Source organism: Ipomoea nil, unplaced genomic scaffold, assembly GCF_001879475.1.
Source record: "Ipomoea nil cultivar Tokyo-kokei standard unplaced genomic scaffold, Asagao_1.1 scaffold1250, whole genome shotgun sequence".
Lineage (NCBI taxonomy): Eukaryota > Viridiplantae > Streptophyta > Magnoliopsida > Solanales > Convolvulaceae > Ipomoea > Ipomoea nil.
The window spans coordinates 2,458,949-2,475,207 of NW_017617678.1; the positions used below are offsets into that span (position 1 = coordinate 2,458,949).

Here is a 16,259-nt window from a genome sequence, read left to right on the forward strand (position 1 = left end):
GAGGACGAAATCGGGTAAGAATTGAAAAGTTGAGGACTTAATTTGGTAAGGATTATAGTCGAGGACCAAATCGGTAGTTTCACAATAGTCGGAGGACCAAATCGGTCATTAACTCTTTATTGTTGAGTTTATTACAGAAATGGTCACTCGACTATTGTGAAATTATCAATTTGATCCTCGACAATTTTTCTTACCCAATTAAGTCATCGACTTTGAAAATGTTAACCATTTTGGTCCTCCATTAAAATTCCATCCATAAGCTGTCAAATTTAAGGACAAAAATGTAATTTCATATATTTTATTTATTAAACCTTTTCGACAAAATCGTCACTTGCTCCGCCCGCGATATGCACCGACACACCGTGCCAATCGATTGTCTTGTTGCTCTGCACTAGAAGCTCCCCGGACAGCTTGATGGTCATGCTCAAAGCGAACACGATCCACAATAGCCCCTTCTGAATCACCGCATGCCGAAGAGTTCCCGGCTTGGGTTCCTACATGTCGTTATCCGATGAATCTCTAACCACGTAGAATCTGCCGCCCTTCCCGTCGGTAGTCCCTTTGGCGAAACCCAGGGCGCAGTCAGCTAACCTGTAGTGATTCGGGCCATCACCCCAGTTGACCCGCCACCCGGCATCTCCAGCACTTGTCAATAGGGTTCGTGATCCTGCACGGCTCTTTGCTTCCTCTCTTTCTTCACAACTTTCTTCTTGTCACATTATTATCATTATTATTGCTCTCATCGTCGTACATAGTCTCATTCAGACCTATGCTAATTCTTTCATTTAATTCTGTGGTAATGTTGTAAGTGTACAAATTTAGTACACATTAAAACCTTGTTGGCTAATTTATTTTGTTTTAAATTAATTAGATTTTAGCTAGACTAAAAACTCTTTGGACCATTTCCTATCATATAGTTTGATTTTGAATGACTATCATTTATTGGTTGTTTAAAGAAGGGGAAGTCAGCAGAGCGTGTAATATGAGGCTTTCAAATCAAATGTGTGGCTATGGTTCATTGAAGATTATGGGATTCTATTATTATGGATCAAGTGGGTTGATTAATTATTACTATAAAAGGAAGTCATCCCATTATGGAAAGTTACGCATTTTTGAGTATTGCTAAATCGAGAGAAAGGAAATTCTACACAAATCTATTATATTAATCTGCTTTATTATATTATTACTTGAAGGCTTTAATCTGAGCTGCACAGTTTGTACTTGTGTGACACCCCAAAAATCCACACTCCAATCCATGAATTAATTGAGTAATTGATTCTATTTCTCTTGAGGTATTGATTCCTAAAATCCTGATTTTTTTGATACTCAAGGACTAGTATTTGACTAGTCAATCTTTAAGCGGTGTTGTACCTTGTGCTTTGAGAGGAGTTCCCTTGTTCCTTACACTTTCTAAGAGTTAGTAAGGGTATCCTTGTCTTTTCACCAAGAGTTAGTTTTGTAACCTAAACCTAGAAGACTTCTTCATTTTTCATCCCTTACAATTCCTAGAAAATATCTCTACCTTCTCTCTAGAAAAGAAGAGTAGCTTGTTCTTCAAGCCTAGTGAGACTTTTGTCAAGATTCCAAGTTTTCCTTCCAAGATTCAATCTTTCCTCTATTTGGGCATCTAAAAGGGTAAGATCTAAGCTTGTCTAGTCTTTTTGGTTCCATCTTAGTTGTCTTTTCTTAAAGGTAGGATCTTTATGATCTTTTGGTTTGATCTTGAAGTGGGTTTGGCTAGTGAGCTTAGTGGAGAGCTTGTTGTGGTGTAAGAGGAGTCTTTTGGTCTTCAAGAGGTAACCCATGCTCTACAAAACCTATTTTGCTTACCTATATATGATTTCTTGGCTTCTATTTGTGTTTTGCTATGAAATGTGAGAGTTTATGCATTTATCTTGTGATATTGCATATCTAGAGCTTGTGTTTAGGGTTCCTTTGTGCCATTGCTTGGCATTTTCCTTGGTTCAAGTCATTTTGTTGTGTTTGGTGAGATTTGGTGTGTTTTGGACTTGAATTTGTGTTTGGAGGAGAAAATCCCCGAAGGGATTTGTTGTGGTACAGGGACGTACCCGCGGGCGGAACGGCGGGCAGGGCACCACCCGCCGGCCTACCCGCGGGGAACGTGTCGCCCTGTGGGTAGTGTACCCGCGGGTGGGACCACAGGTGGGGCACTACCCGTGGGTCCACCCGCGGGGTACACGGTGGCGTTTGGTTCGGGATTTGTTCCCCGTGATTCGTTTGTCTTGGTGTTTGATCTTTTGACTTCCCGTTGTTCTTTGTGGAACTATTTGAGCGTCTTCTTGATGTTTCGTAGGTCTAGAGCTATATGGTAGGTATCCATGTAGGATCTTTGGTGTCGTGAATCGTGCTAAGTGTTCAACATTGTATTTCGTTGAACCAAGAAGTGTCTTGTGTGTTCCTCGGAACTATCTTGAGTTTCCCCGTTGATAAGCATGCTAGTTTGTTGTCTTAATGCTAGCGTGTGTGTTGTTCGTACCTTCCGTTTGGTTGATGATAACTTGTGTTATTCATCGTTGTTGTCGTTGGGCTGTGACCCGTTCCTTGATTGAGTTAGTTTCATACCTTCTTTGCAATCCATTGATTGTTTCGTGTGAGTGGTGGTGCGTGTGTGGCTCTACCTGGATTGCACAAGTAGTGGTATGGGACGCTAGTCACCAAGGTATTGCAGCGGTCCTCGTGGTGGCCGTGACGTGATTATGGAGTTGTGGCTGAGTCCACGTGATTTGGGGATAACATTGTGTTATCCGGGCATGTGTTGCCGTGATTGGTGGGTTTTCGTTGGTGGTTATAGGTGGGGGACGACGGTCCCGGCAGAATAAGGTTGGACTTGGCTGTACAGGGGATTTCTGGAGGTAATGGTTGGCTTTGAAGGTACAAGGATGGGGGTAGCCATAAGGTTGGAACAGGGCATAAGGAAGGCATATCAACTCGTGATGGGTGATGTCGCGAGGGCTTGTGTAGCCGTTGTGGTGAATTCTCTTCTCTCGTGACGTGTGTAGTCACGGAGCCTTGTGTTGTTTGGCATGTGTTGCCGTTGGGTGAGTCTTTATCCTTGTGTGTGGTTAACCTTTGTGGTTGAGATGTGTTTCCGGTGTTATCCTTGTGAGTGGTGAGTCTTGTGTTGTCTTCTGATCTTGGCTTTTGACTTATATATATGTATTCCGTTTCGAAAATGGTTTTTATATCTTATATCTACCTATTTATGATATTTAATGGTATTGGTGGGTTACCAGCATCTTTCGCTGACCGGGCGTCGCCCCGATGTTTATCTTTGTGTTCTTTCAGGTGTTGAGTAGTCGAGCGCGATGTCTAGAGCCGGTAGCTTAGTACATGTACCTTTAGACTGTGTTTTTGTGGCCTGCGAGCCAATGGTTTTAGACTGTTTGTAGTTTGATGTTTTGGGATAGTGATACACTTGCAGATTGTTCGCCTTAGCGTTTACCGGGTGTGGTAGACGTGGCATAACACCCCTGTTTTGGATTTCTTTTATCCAGTTTCTGTTTTCTTCCGCTGTGCTAGTGTTTGTGTTAATCTGCATGTTTTTAGGTGTTGTTTTTGGGGGGTGTTACAACTTGGGTCAGCTGAAGCTTCACTTGAAGATTGTTATGGCATGCACGGTTCAGTCCTGAGTAGGTGTTAGGAAGGATTGTGGTAGTAACGGCTGATAGCCATTTGTACTTACCTCTTGTAACTCTCCTTGGTGAACATTTATAGTGGATTGGACAGACGTGGGTTGTCCCGCAGACGTAGGAGAAGCGATTCGAACTACGTAAAAAAATTTACTTGTGTACTTGATTTATTTTATGTTTTTAATTTTCGTTATGTATAATTAATAAATAACCTAATTAATGGCATGATTGTTACTTAATATAAAATCAAAGTAGAATTCTAAGTTACATCTTGCATTCAAGATCCACGGTGTAATTTCAAATGTTTTCAGGATTGGGGTGATAGGCTTGGAGAAGACCCCTTCTGGCCTCTGCCTCGCGCTTCTTCCACACGTCATCGTCGGCATCGGCTATCGAGGAACCATTTTGGTAATAATGAAGCAGCGCGACACGGAGGCAGATGCCACCATTAGGTCTTGCTGAGAACCATTCCAGAAACCAGAAGCGACGACCTTTGTTCCGGCAACGAAGGTTCGGCATAAGCAGTTCCCTGGCAGTGCGTGGTGGCCGACAGTGGCATCTTAGCACCGGCAAGGCTTGGAGGATTAGGTGAGATTATGTTATTGTTGATGATTAAGTTTGATGATAATTTGATGGTGTTTATTGGTGATGTTTGTGTGTGATTAATGGTGATTATGAGTTACTAAGATGATGGTGATGCTATACAACTGGTTATTGATGTTTATGGATTAATGATGATTTAATGATATGATAATGAAGCTATGACCCATTGTTGCGGATTCCAGAACAATAAAGGAGTGGATAGACAGGAAGAAGAAAAGCTTTAATAAACAAAATATAGACGCCATTTTTTTTGGGTGTTCTTTCCGTGGAAAGCTTCAATGGCTACAGTACCAGTGAATCCCAAGCCTTTCCTGAACAACTTGACTGGAAAGCCTGTCATGGTGAAACTGAAGTGGGGAATGGAGTATAAAGGATTTCTGGTTTCTGTGGATTCATATATGAACTTGCAGTTGGCAAATGCAGAAGAATACATTGATGGACAGAGCACTGGAACACTTGGAGAAATCCTCATCAGATGTAACAATGTCTTCTACCTTCGTGGGGTACCTGAGAATGAAGAGATGGAAGATGCTGTCGAGTAGAACTAGGAAGTCCACTACGTTACTGTAGTCATCATCTGGAGAGGCAACCCGAGTACAACCTCATGTCAAAAATAAACAAAATATATGAAATTACCTTTTTGTCCTTAAATTTAAAAGTTTTATGGATGGAATTTTAACGAAGTACCAAAATGGTTAATATTTTCAAAGTCGAGGACTTAATTGGGTAAGAAAAATTTTCGAGGGCCAAATTGGTAATTTCGTAATAGTCGAGGGACCATTTCGGTAATAAACTCTTTATTGTTTATTATATTTATTATATTTATTATTTAGAGTTAATGAACGATTTGGTCCCTCAATTATTAGCGAACTGTCAATGTAGTCCCTCAATCGCTTATTCCTCGATTTAGTCCGGCCGTCAAAGGAAGACAGCCTGAGGGACTAAATAGATTAAAAATAATTATTTTTGTGGACCAAATTGACGGCTGGATGGACTAAATCGACTAAAATAATTGTTTTCGGGGACCAAATCGATGAATAAGCAATTGAGGGGCTATATTGACAGTTCGCTAATAATTGAGAGACCAAATCGTTGATTAACTCTATTATTTATTTTATAGGCAATGTTATTAATAGTACAGTACTGTAGTGACATCTCTAATGTGGGAGGTCATGAGATCGAGCCTCAGTAGATGCGTTTTTTACTATGTGTGCTTCATTAGGTTGAGAAAGTATGTTTAAACAGATACTACAATATAATAGAGTCAGTAGTATTAAAAAAAAAAAAAATCTGCTACATTGGTTGTTATTACGAATAAGGGTTAGTTTATTTTTATTTTTTCGCAATTATTTATTGGTTTAGATTGTTAGATATATATTTGTTTGGTTTAATGTTGATTTAAATTTTGACATGAGTATAGAATTGTTAAAAATTAAATTTTGAAAGTATGGCAATATATGGAATTTATTTTTTTTTATTTTTTGAAATATTCATAATTCTTACAAGGTAGTATTTGTTCTATACGTTCTATGGAATTTAATTGTTTAAAAATATACATTCTATGAAATTTTTTAAAAAATAATGTGCTACTTTTTCTAATGTGTATAATTTTACATTTAAAATTCTAATTAGAATTATTGTATTTATTATTGTAGCGTTTTTTATGTATATTTATACGGTAATTTTTAAATTTTTAGGAAGAATTGGTTGTATTTATTTTAGTTCAATTTTGTATATGGATATTTTTAATTTAGTGTTTGTGTTATTGTACAAAGTAGGTGTGAATTTGTTTAATTATTTTTTGTGTATTTGTGTTGAATAAATAATTATATAATATCTATATTTTTGTTATCAATTTTTTTTTTTATGTAGCATTGTTTGTATTTTTTAAATTCATATTTGTATATGAATATTTGTAATATAGTGTTTGCAATAGTTAAAAAGGCGGTGGTGTATTTGTTAAATTATTTACTGTATATTTGAGTTGTGTTACTATTCTATTTCTTATTTTGTTGGTGAGAATGTTAGTTTATATAATTATTATTTAGAGATAATAATATTTATTGGAAGACTATACTTACCAAAATGTATTTTTTAAATATGATAAATATGATTTTGTACTGTGTACTTTTTAAAAAGATTAAATACTCAGATGTTAGGTAATTATAATATAAATATTTTAATTGAATCGTGGTGCTAATATATATAAAATATTATTAATCACTTTTGGAATGTTTTTTTTTAAAAAAAAAAAATTATATTTTAAAGTCTTCACTGTACTACAAGTGGTATTTGATTCAAAACTAATTTATTTCATGGATTTAGGTATTGTGCGCAATTCTCAAGTGACATTTGTTGATGATAGTAATCAAAATTGTGGTCTTGGAGAAGAAGCATCTAATTGTTGCCAATTTTTTGCTCCTATCCAACGGTTAGCTGGAACTTCACAACTTGACAGTCAAGGTAGTATTAATGTACCAAATATGTTATTTGAAGTATAGTTATTGTTTTAATCATGAAGTGTGTTTTTTAAATGCATTTTATATTATATTAATATTTTTTTAGTTACGTATTGTGATGATGGGGATGCTGTATTTCAGTGTCAATATTGTTACGTTGTGCGATACTTTGGCCTACTGAGAAGTTAGGAGGTGAGAGGAAATGACAGCCCAAGATATTATGTTTGTTATTCGAGTGGGAAAATTAAGTTGCCACAGGTCACTGTTCCACCGCAACAAATTTTTGAATTGTTTTTTAATGGGTGTCCAAGAAGCGGGCATTTCTTAGAAAATATTGGTTAGTATAATAATATGTTTAATTTTACATGTGAGGGCGTATTGATAGATCTATTAACGATGGTAGATCTGCTCTTGTATTTCGATTAAATAGCTAAAATTTTCACCTATTAGGTAGTTTGTTGCCAGTTGATGGGTGTGCTCCGAAGTTTGCACAGTTATATATTCATGATCTTCAAAATGAAATTGCAAATCGTATGTCTTCAATTAGGTATGATATTTACTTAATTAGATATTAATTTTTTGCAATTGTATTTCTTTGTATCATATTTGTGTTATTTTAAATCTATCAGTGAGTATAACACATATGTTTTCCTCTTTTCAAAGAGAGAGTAATGTTGAAGATTTGCATGAAGATGTTGTTGCTGCTATACAATTAGCTTTGGATGAAAATAATGTCTTTGGTTAAATCTTTTCGAATAGCTAGAGATAAAATAGAACAAAATCCAAGAGTGGATGTGAAGATGAAGTTAATTGGTAAGCAACCCATGATGCACGAACGTATAATTTACCATCACTATCTGAGGTTGTTGCACTAATTGGTGATTTGGACCCGATGTTAGGGAAGAGATATTTTGGTAGGAACAAATTAAAGTTTGGGCTTCTTCAGAGAATTAGTGAATTGAAACCAGCTTATCTTCAACTACGGTATCAAATCTTATTTCTTTATGGTGAAGATGGTTATAGGAGGGATATTCCGTTTTATGTTATGCGAGAAGTTGTTAATGGTGCAAGGCATCGGATTTCTCCAAGAGAGTTTCTTTCAGTTCGCATACATGAACGATTGATTGAAATCTCAACTATATTGTATGCTAAAAGGTTATTTCAACAATTTTTAGTGGATGGTTATATTATGGTTGAAACTGGTCGATTGGCTTACATTCAAACACATAACAAATCCCTTAGGTGTGGATCATATAGGGGTTTATTTGATGCATTGACACGTGGAGAGATTGAGCCTGGAACACAAGGTTGTCGAATTGTGTTTCCTTTTAGCTTCACTGGTGGTGCATGTTATATAGTCCAAAATTATCAAGATGCTATGCAATTTGTGCTTTGATTGGGTATCCAAGTTTATTTATTACATTCACATGTAATTCGAAATTGCCAGAAATACAAAGATTTTGGGAATGAAGGAATTTGAAGCCTGAAGATCGACCATATATAATATGCCGTCTTTTTAAGATTAAATTGGATGCTTTGATTGCGAGAATTCAATCTGGATCTGTATTTAGTAAAATCATGGCTGGTGAGTGTTGTTCATATTATTTTTTAAGAATTGTTATTTTTAAAAATCTTTGTGTTTCCTTATTGATAATTATTTATAGGGAAAATGACACTTTTTGCCCCTGAGTTATATACTTATAGCACTTTTTCCCCCTCAATTATTTAGGTAAGCACATTAGCTCCCTCAATTATTCTAAAAGTGGTGTTTTTTCTCCATGATATATTAAATTGACATTTATACCCTTAAAGTAAACATTTTATTTATTTTACTACTCCAACAAATTATTGCATATACGTAGGGATGACCACGGATCGGTTTGAATTGAACCGGATACTAAAGCAATCGAATTAATAGCTTTCGGTTATAATTCAAATCTAGAACACAATATTTAAATGTCAATTTATTAAAATTATGTATCAAAAAAATTGAATCTTGAACCGTGAACCGGCGGTTCCGGATTCGGTTCGCGATTTTGAACCGTCTTTATTTTAAAATCTTATTTTTTATTTTAAAATAGTATAAATTCAACAATAAATGTATTTTATTTTTTCAGTTCGGAACATGAACCGTCCGTTCCGGTTCACGATTTTAATAAACTCTAAATATCAAATTTCGATTCTAAATTGTAATTGGAATATTTCGGTTTGGTTGCTAATTGCTATAGTGTTTGTTTGGTTTGATCCAAATTATGGTCATAATTTGTTGGAGAAAAAAATAAATTAAATATTTAGTTTAAGGGTAAATATGTCCATTTAACATTTCAGGGGGAAAAACAGCCACTTCAATAATTTAGAGGAAAAAAATGCTATAGGTATATAACACAGGGGGAAAAAGTGCCATTTTCCCTTATTTATACATGCTTATGTTTCTTTTTGTAGTCATTTATACAATTGAGTTTCAGAAGCGAGGATTGCCATATGCACATATACTACTTTTTATTGGTCGCAATAGTGGTAATTTGTTTGGTGACAGTATGGATTCCATAATTTCTGCAGAAATTCCTGATAAAGACAATGATCCTGAGTAGTGAGTATTATGCGGTAGTTGAGGAGTTTATGATTCATGGTCCATGTGGTGTGCTCCGAAGAAATTCACCATGTATGGTTAAGGGTCGTTGTTCGAAATATTTTCCCAAGAAATTTGCAAAAGTTTTTGTTACGTTTTTTATTAGGATGGCTATCCTATTTATAGGCGCATTGGTAATGGTAATATTGTGACTAAATGTGGTATTGAGTTAGATAATAGATTTGTTGTACCACACAGTAGATTTTTTTTAATGAAATATAGAGCTCACATCCATGTTGAGTGGTGTAACCAATCGCGGTATGTTGGTCCCAAAAGAGGTAAAGTAAAAGTCTAGATGGGTGGGGGGTGGGTGAATAGACTTTTAAACTGATTTCGCCAAATACAACAATTGCTAAGGAAACCGAGAAAACAAAACTCTTAACCGTTTGTTAGAGTCTTGTGCACAACGGAATAATAAAATAAGTGTGTTGTGATTGTGTCAAGTATATCCACGTGACAAGCAAACAAGCAGTAGTAAATAAATAAAGCATTAAAGAACACAGAAAATTTAGACTGGTTCGGAGGTGATGTAATCCTCCTACTCTACTTGCTCTTATCTCCAATAGCAATTCAATATATCCACCACTTCTTGGTTCCAAGATACAATGAATTCTGTGATCTAGTTTTGCTCACCAAGCCCGCAATAATCACGCCCAACCCAATGCCTACAACACTGCTACAGGATTTCACAACTCCATGCTACGTACTTTCCTCACCTTTCTACACTCCGGTAGAACTACAATTCGGATTTCACAACTCCGTGCTACTTTCCTCTCTTTCTATGCTCCGGTAGAACTACAACCAAGATTTCACAACTCATTGACAATCTTCTATTCTTCATCATACACTCCCGTATGGACTTCACTTGTTTGTAACAAAACAAGTTCTTCTTGCTTCCAACTTTGAGACTTTGTTGATGGATCTTCAATATGCAGCAAGTCTTTGTTGTGATGAAGATTTTTGACACTTTTGGATATTTCTCTGTAAGCTCTGTATCTCTTGAGTGTTTTTCTCACTTGAATATCTCGTATATAGCACTCTGTTCGTAGCTCTGTATCTCTTGAGTGTTTTTCTCACTTGAATATCTCGTATATAGCACTCTGTTCATATGTACTACTCTTATTTCCAATTACTGAAACTCTGCTTCAAGTCTTCAAATCTTCATCCTTTTATAGCTGGCTGTTTTGAGAATTTGTCAGTCCGGTTGGAAAAAGACAAGCAAGTCTTCAAGTCTTCATCCTTTTATAGCTGGCTGTTTTGAGAATTTGTCCGTCCGGTTGGAAAAAGACAATTTCAAATTTGAATTCTTGTAGCCTTGTTTTCCCTGGTGTAGATCAGGCCTCTTTGGGATTTTTAATCTTCAAATAATCATTTAATCGAGTTAATACCTCCGATGGTCCTCCGAGTATTAGCGATTTACCAGCTATGGTCATTCGACTTTTAAATAACCTCCAATGGTCCTCTATGTTTTAAAAAATAACCATCCGTGGTCCTAATTCTTAAGAAATCCCGAGTTTAAAATGACCACGAGATGTCCTAAAAGGACCACGGGTGGTTATTTTTTAAAATATGGAGGACCATTAGAGGTTATTTAAAAGTTGGATGACCACAGCTGGTAAATCGTTAATACTCGGAGGACCATTGGAGGTATTAACTCTCATTTAATCCCTCTACCATTCCATCCGTACGGTCCTTCGGTGACTACTTCATTCTTCTTGATGTACTTCTTTCTTTCCACAGATGCTTGGTCTCCAAGGCAATTTCATGCAAACTTCAATTCACGTCATCTTCTTCTTCTTCTTCTTCTTCTTCTTCTTCTTCGAATTTGCTCCAGGGAATTCTCCTTGAATTTTTGGCGTTCGGCTGAGATTCTTAATATACATATCATATGCATACATCTTCCTTTTTCATATGTATACATCTTCCTCTCCTGTTTTTCTCTTTAATTCTAATTAATAATTTCTCGTTCATGGTCTATGACTCGAGTTAGTCTTAATCAAATAAAATTGGGGGTTCTACAATTTACAATTTGACATATCAAAATCTATTACAATTTATTGTTAACACGGTCTATAAAGTATTTGTTTAAGTATGTGAACAAGGGTACTGATCGAGTTATTGCTCAATTTTATAGGTCCATTGCTGTTGGTGAAGTTCATGATGTTGTGGATGAGATTAGTATGTACTATGATTGCCGTTATATTTCTCCATGTGAAGCTACATGGTGGTTGTTTGCTTTTGATATCCAATATAGAAATCTTGTAGTTGAGAGATTAAGTTTCCATTTGCTTGATGAGCGGACAATATTTTTTCATGAAAATACAACAAGTAAAGCTACATGGTGTGTAATGTTTAGCAGCTGCGAGAATGATGATAATACAACATGGGGTGAAGGTGAAAAGACAAATGATAGCTGAACATACTCTTACCCACACGTTACCTCCACAAACCATCAGTCAAGCTTTGGGAATGACTATACTCTTACCCGGTGTATGCTTGTTTTATACTATAAAAGTTGGTAATACATAGGAAATTCTTTACGCCATACAACTTTCCCTCTTTGAACTGATTCCTCTATTTGTCAACATGTTCCTTTGGTATATGAACATGCACAAAAGTTTTTTAAGGTAAAGCAGCATACATGTTATTTGATAACCAAGAACCTATAATATACCATAAAACATCTTATACATTGATTATTGATATGCTTGAAAGTATAATACAAACTTGCTTTACTTACCTCTAAATCATGAAATAAGCACTCCCTACTTTTGATGGATATTTTGGCCCTTAATTTGCAAACTTTGTAGGTGTGCACTAAACGAACCTTCATTGCTTTCCTAGTGTGATGAGGGTGGATTTCAGACCCAACTATGAATTGGCTAGACATGAGGACGCAACTGTGTCTGTTTACAACAATAGGGCAAATATCATGTGTATGGTTTTTTCAATTGTAAGTGTTTGTATATATAGACAAAGGTGTGTAATATTTAGTAGCTGCAAGAATGATGAAAATACAACATGAGGTGCAGGTGAAAAGACAAATGATAGCTGAACATACTCTTACCCACACGTTACCTCCACAAACCATCAGCCAAAGCTTTGGGAATGACTACTCTTACCCATACTCACACGTTACCTCCTCAAATCATCAGTCAAAGCTTTGGGAATGGCTATACTCTTACCTGGTGTATGCTTGTTTTATACTATAAAAGTTGGTAATATATAGGAAATCCTTTATGCCATACATCTTTCCCTCTTTGAACTGATTCCTCTATTTGTCAACATGTTCCTTTTGTTAGTATTAGTATTATTTATATTATTTTTATATCATATAGTTTGTATTAGTTGAATAAGTCTCCTGTGACTTACCTTCTAGATAGGAGTTATTTCAGCTTCTCACTTCCTTTAGTATTGTAATCTCTTATCTGTTTGTGTTGAATTGAAAACGTTACTCTAATCTGGTATCAGTTAAGCCATCGATCCAAAATCTCCTTCTTTTACTCTCTTCCTCCGATTATCATGCCCTCTCATTCTTCCGAAAGAACAGTCACGGCAGCCACCACTGGCTCGCCGGCCACCACCCAAAACAACCTTGCATCCGCCCATCACTATGTCTCAATCAAGTTAACCTCCCGTAACTTCTTGTTTTGGAGGACACAACTTATCCCTTTTCTTCGCGGACAAGATCTTCTCGGTTTTGTCGATGGTAGCACGCCATGCCCTCCGGCAATCATGGATGTAGCTCCTGCCTCAAGCGAATCTGGTTCAGGAGGTGCCACGGCGGTCTCCGACCCCAATCCTGCGTATCACGCTTGGATTAAACAAGACCAATCCATCCCGTCTCTCTTGATTTCTTCGTTATCTGATGAAGTCATGTATTTAGCTGTTGGCCGGAACACTTCGCAAGAGGTGTGGGAATCGATCGCGGCAGCACTGGGCTCTTCTACACGCGCACGCTGTTTAAATCTGCTGGGTCAATTTCAATCCATTCGGCAGGGCAACAGTTCCACGGCGGAATTTCTGGGCAACGCGCAGCTACTTGTTGAATCATTGGCGTTGGCTGGCCGGCCGTTATCATTGGATGAGCAGAACATGTATGTGTTCAGGGGATTGCGTCCGGAATTCCGGGCGTTGGCAGCTTCACTCACTGTAACAGGTACACCCGTTTCCATACCACAGCTTCTGGACTACCTGCAAGCTCAAGAATTCATCATCAGTGATGATTTTCCGGCTGGCGGCGATGGCGGTATTGGGGGTTCTCTGACAGCAATGTTCGCCGGGCGTGGCCGACACCAGTCTGGTGACGGTGGTTTTGGACAGTCCCGTGGTGGACAGAACCGAGGGCGGAATGGCCGTGGACGTGGTGGCTCCGGTCGCGGCAGAGGTGGTACTCCAATGTGCCAAATATGTAGATCCCATGGACACACTACTATTTATTGTTCTAAACGATATTCAACGCAACCTCCGGCACAAGCAAACCTTGTTGTCGCTGGTGATGATGTAGCGGCAGCCCCGGTAACATCCTGGTATCCTGATACAGGTGCAACGACGCATGCCACGCCGGAGACATCCATGTTGACGCAATCTGAAGAATATACTGGAAGTGATGTTTTGCGAGTTGGGAATGGGGCAGGTTTGATTATCTCACACGTTGGCCATGCGTCTATACCATCCCATCTTAAATCTCTATCCTTGTCTAATATTTTACACGTCCCTAAGTTGTCTGTTCCCCTTTTATCTGTACATCGTTTTGCTAATGAAAATGATGTTTTTTTTTTTTTTAATTTCACAAGGATTATTTTGTTGTGAAGGATTCCGCCACCAAAATGATTCTACTTAGGGGACCTGTCTCGGGTGGTCTGTACAAGCTCCTGATGTCACAAACGCATTTTGCCTTCATAAGTTCCCGGGCCAATCCAGGGGTGTGGCATCGCAGGTTGGGTCACCCGCATGCTCAGGTTCAAAGTCGTGTACTCCAAAATGTTCCGGTCACCGTAAATAAATCCAAGGCGTCGGGCGTGTGTACGACATGTCATCTCGGAAAAGCATCCCGTTTTCCATTAGATAGGGTGTTGTCATCTAGTCATAATGTATTATATTTGCTGTACACTGATATTTGGGGCCCGGCTCCCGTTATTTCTGCCTCTGGTCATCGTTACTTCTTATTATTTGTAGATGACTTTTCCCGATTCTGCTGGTTTTATCCTTTAAGGCTAAAATCAGACATTTATAAAGTTTTTGACTGCTTTCGTGTCATGGTAGAACGGCAATTTTCCCGTTCTATCAAATCAATTCAATCAGATTTAAGGGGTGAGTACATAAAACTACACAAAACATTCCAGTCCTTAGGTATTGTTCATAGGCAGTCATGTGCCTATACACATGAGCAAAATGGCCGAGTTGAACGCCACAATCGGCATGTAGTTGAAACCGGGTTAGCTCTCATGGCTGAGGCTTCGGTACCCCAAAAATATTGGGAATATGCTTTTGAAACGGCTAGTTGCCTAATAAATTATATGCCCTCAGCTACTTTACAATACGAGAGTCCATACACAAAGTTACATAACGCGTCTCCCCCATACACATTCTTAAGAGTCTTCGGGTGCCGGTGTTATCCCTATCTACGGCCTTATAATCGCCACAAGATAGAATACCGGTCCGCTCCTTGTGTCTTCCTAGGTTATCCACTGTCCTTTAGAGGTTATAGGTGCATGGACCTAACAAGTGGGAAAATCTTTATTTGTCGTCATGTCCTATTTGATGAAACCTCTTTTCCTTTTTCAGAATGTTCAAATGCAGCTCCAACACAACTGGCTTTGGCACCGACACCTTGGGCCGCTGGGCCTATTGCCCCTTATAATATGCCTGTAGCTGTTCAACCGAGTCCTACACCGCCAATACTGGAACCTATTCCGTTGGCACAAGAAGACCCACCGTTGGCTATAACCGCTCCAGCCGCACCAAGGGCCCGAAAACGGGCTCGCCCGCAACAAAGGGGTCATGTAATGCGTTTACGACGCATGACCCGTGGCACAAATGAGCAGTTCCAGGCCTTAAGTGCTACAACGGATCCCACATGCTATTCTCAAGCAGTTGGGCATCCAGAGTGGCGTGACGCCATGGACCAAGAGTTCAATGCGTTGCTGCAAAATAACACATGGAAACTCATCCCGGCTACACCGAACATGAATGTCATTCGATGCAAATGGATATTTCGCACCTAACGACATGCAGATGGATCAGTTGAACGGTATAAGGCACGTCTCATTGCAAAAGGGTTCAATCAAGTCGCCTGGGAAGACTTTTTTGACACCTTCAGTCCTGTTGTGAAACCCACGACGGTACGCATGCTGTTTTCTATTGTGGTATCCCGAGGGTGGACTTTCCGTCAACTCGATGTCCACAATGCTTTTCTCAATGGCCACCTTGCTGAAACTGTCTACATGAAACAACCACCCGGTTATGAAGACCCCACGAATCCTGACTATGTATGTCACTTGCAGCGCTCTCTCTACGGGCTGAAGCAAGCTCCACGGGCCTGGTTCAAAAGGCTTCATGATTTCTTGGTCTCGGCAGGTTTCGCCTCATCCAAGACAGATATCTCGCTGTTTTACTACTCCCGGGGTGAATCCCGAGTGTTTCTGCTAGTTTACGTGGACGACATTATTATGATGGGCAATGACACCGACTTGGTTGAGACTCTACTCCGACAGGTTTCGACTGTGTTTAAAATCCGTGATCTTGGAACTCCAGGGTTTTTTCTTGGTATTGAAACTCTGCACACCAGTGACGGACTTCTCTTGACGCAGCGCAAGTACATGCGTGATCTTCTTCAACGAGCTGGAATGACAGACTGTAAGCCGCTTGCTACTCCAGCCGCTGTGACGAAAGCAGTTACGCCGTCTACACAACTTT

The 16,259-nt window shown here is 38.5% G+C and overlaps 1 long non-coding RNA gene across 1 annotated transcript; it reads right to left on the reverse strand.

The window, feature by feature from the left end:
• Nucleotides 1-10,748: 10,748 nt before the first annotated feature.
• Nucleotides 10,749-13,790, reverse strand: LOC109184134. Its single transcript, XR_002054709.1, has 3 exons — nucleotides 13,775-13,790; nucleotides 12,714-12,716; nucleotides 10,749-10,997 (listed from the first exon to the last, which is right to left on the reverse strand). It is a non-coding gene; the product is annotated as an uncharacterized LOC109184134 (long non-coding RNA).
• Between the last annotated feature and the right edge of the window lie 2,469 nt (nucleotides 13,791-16,259).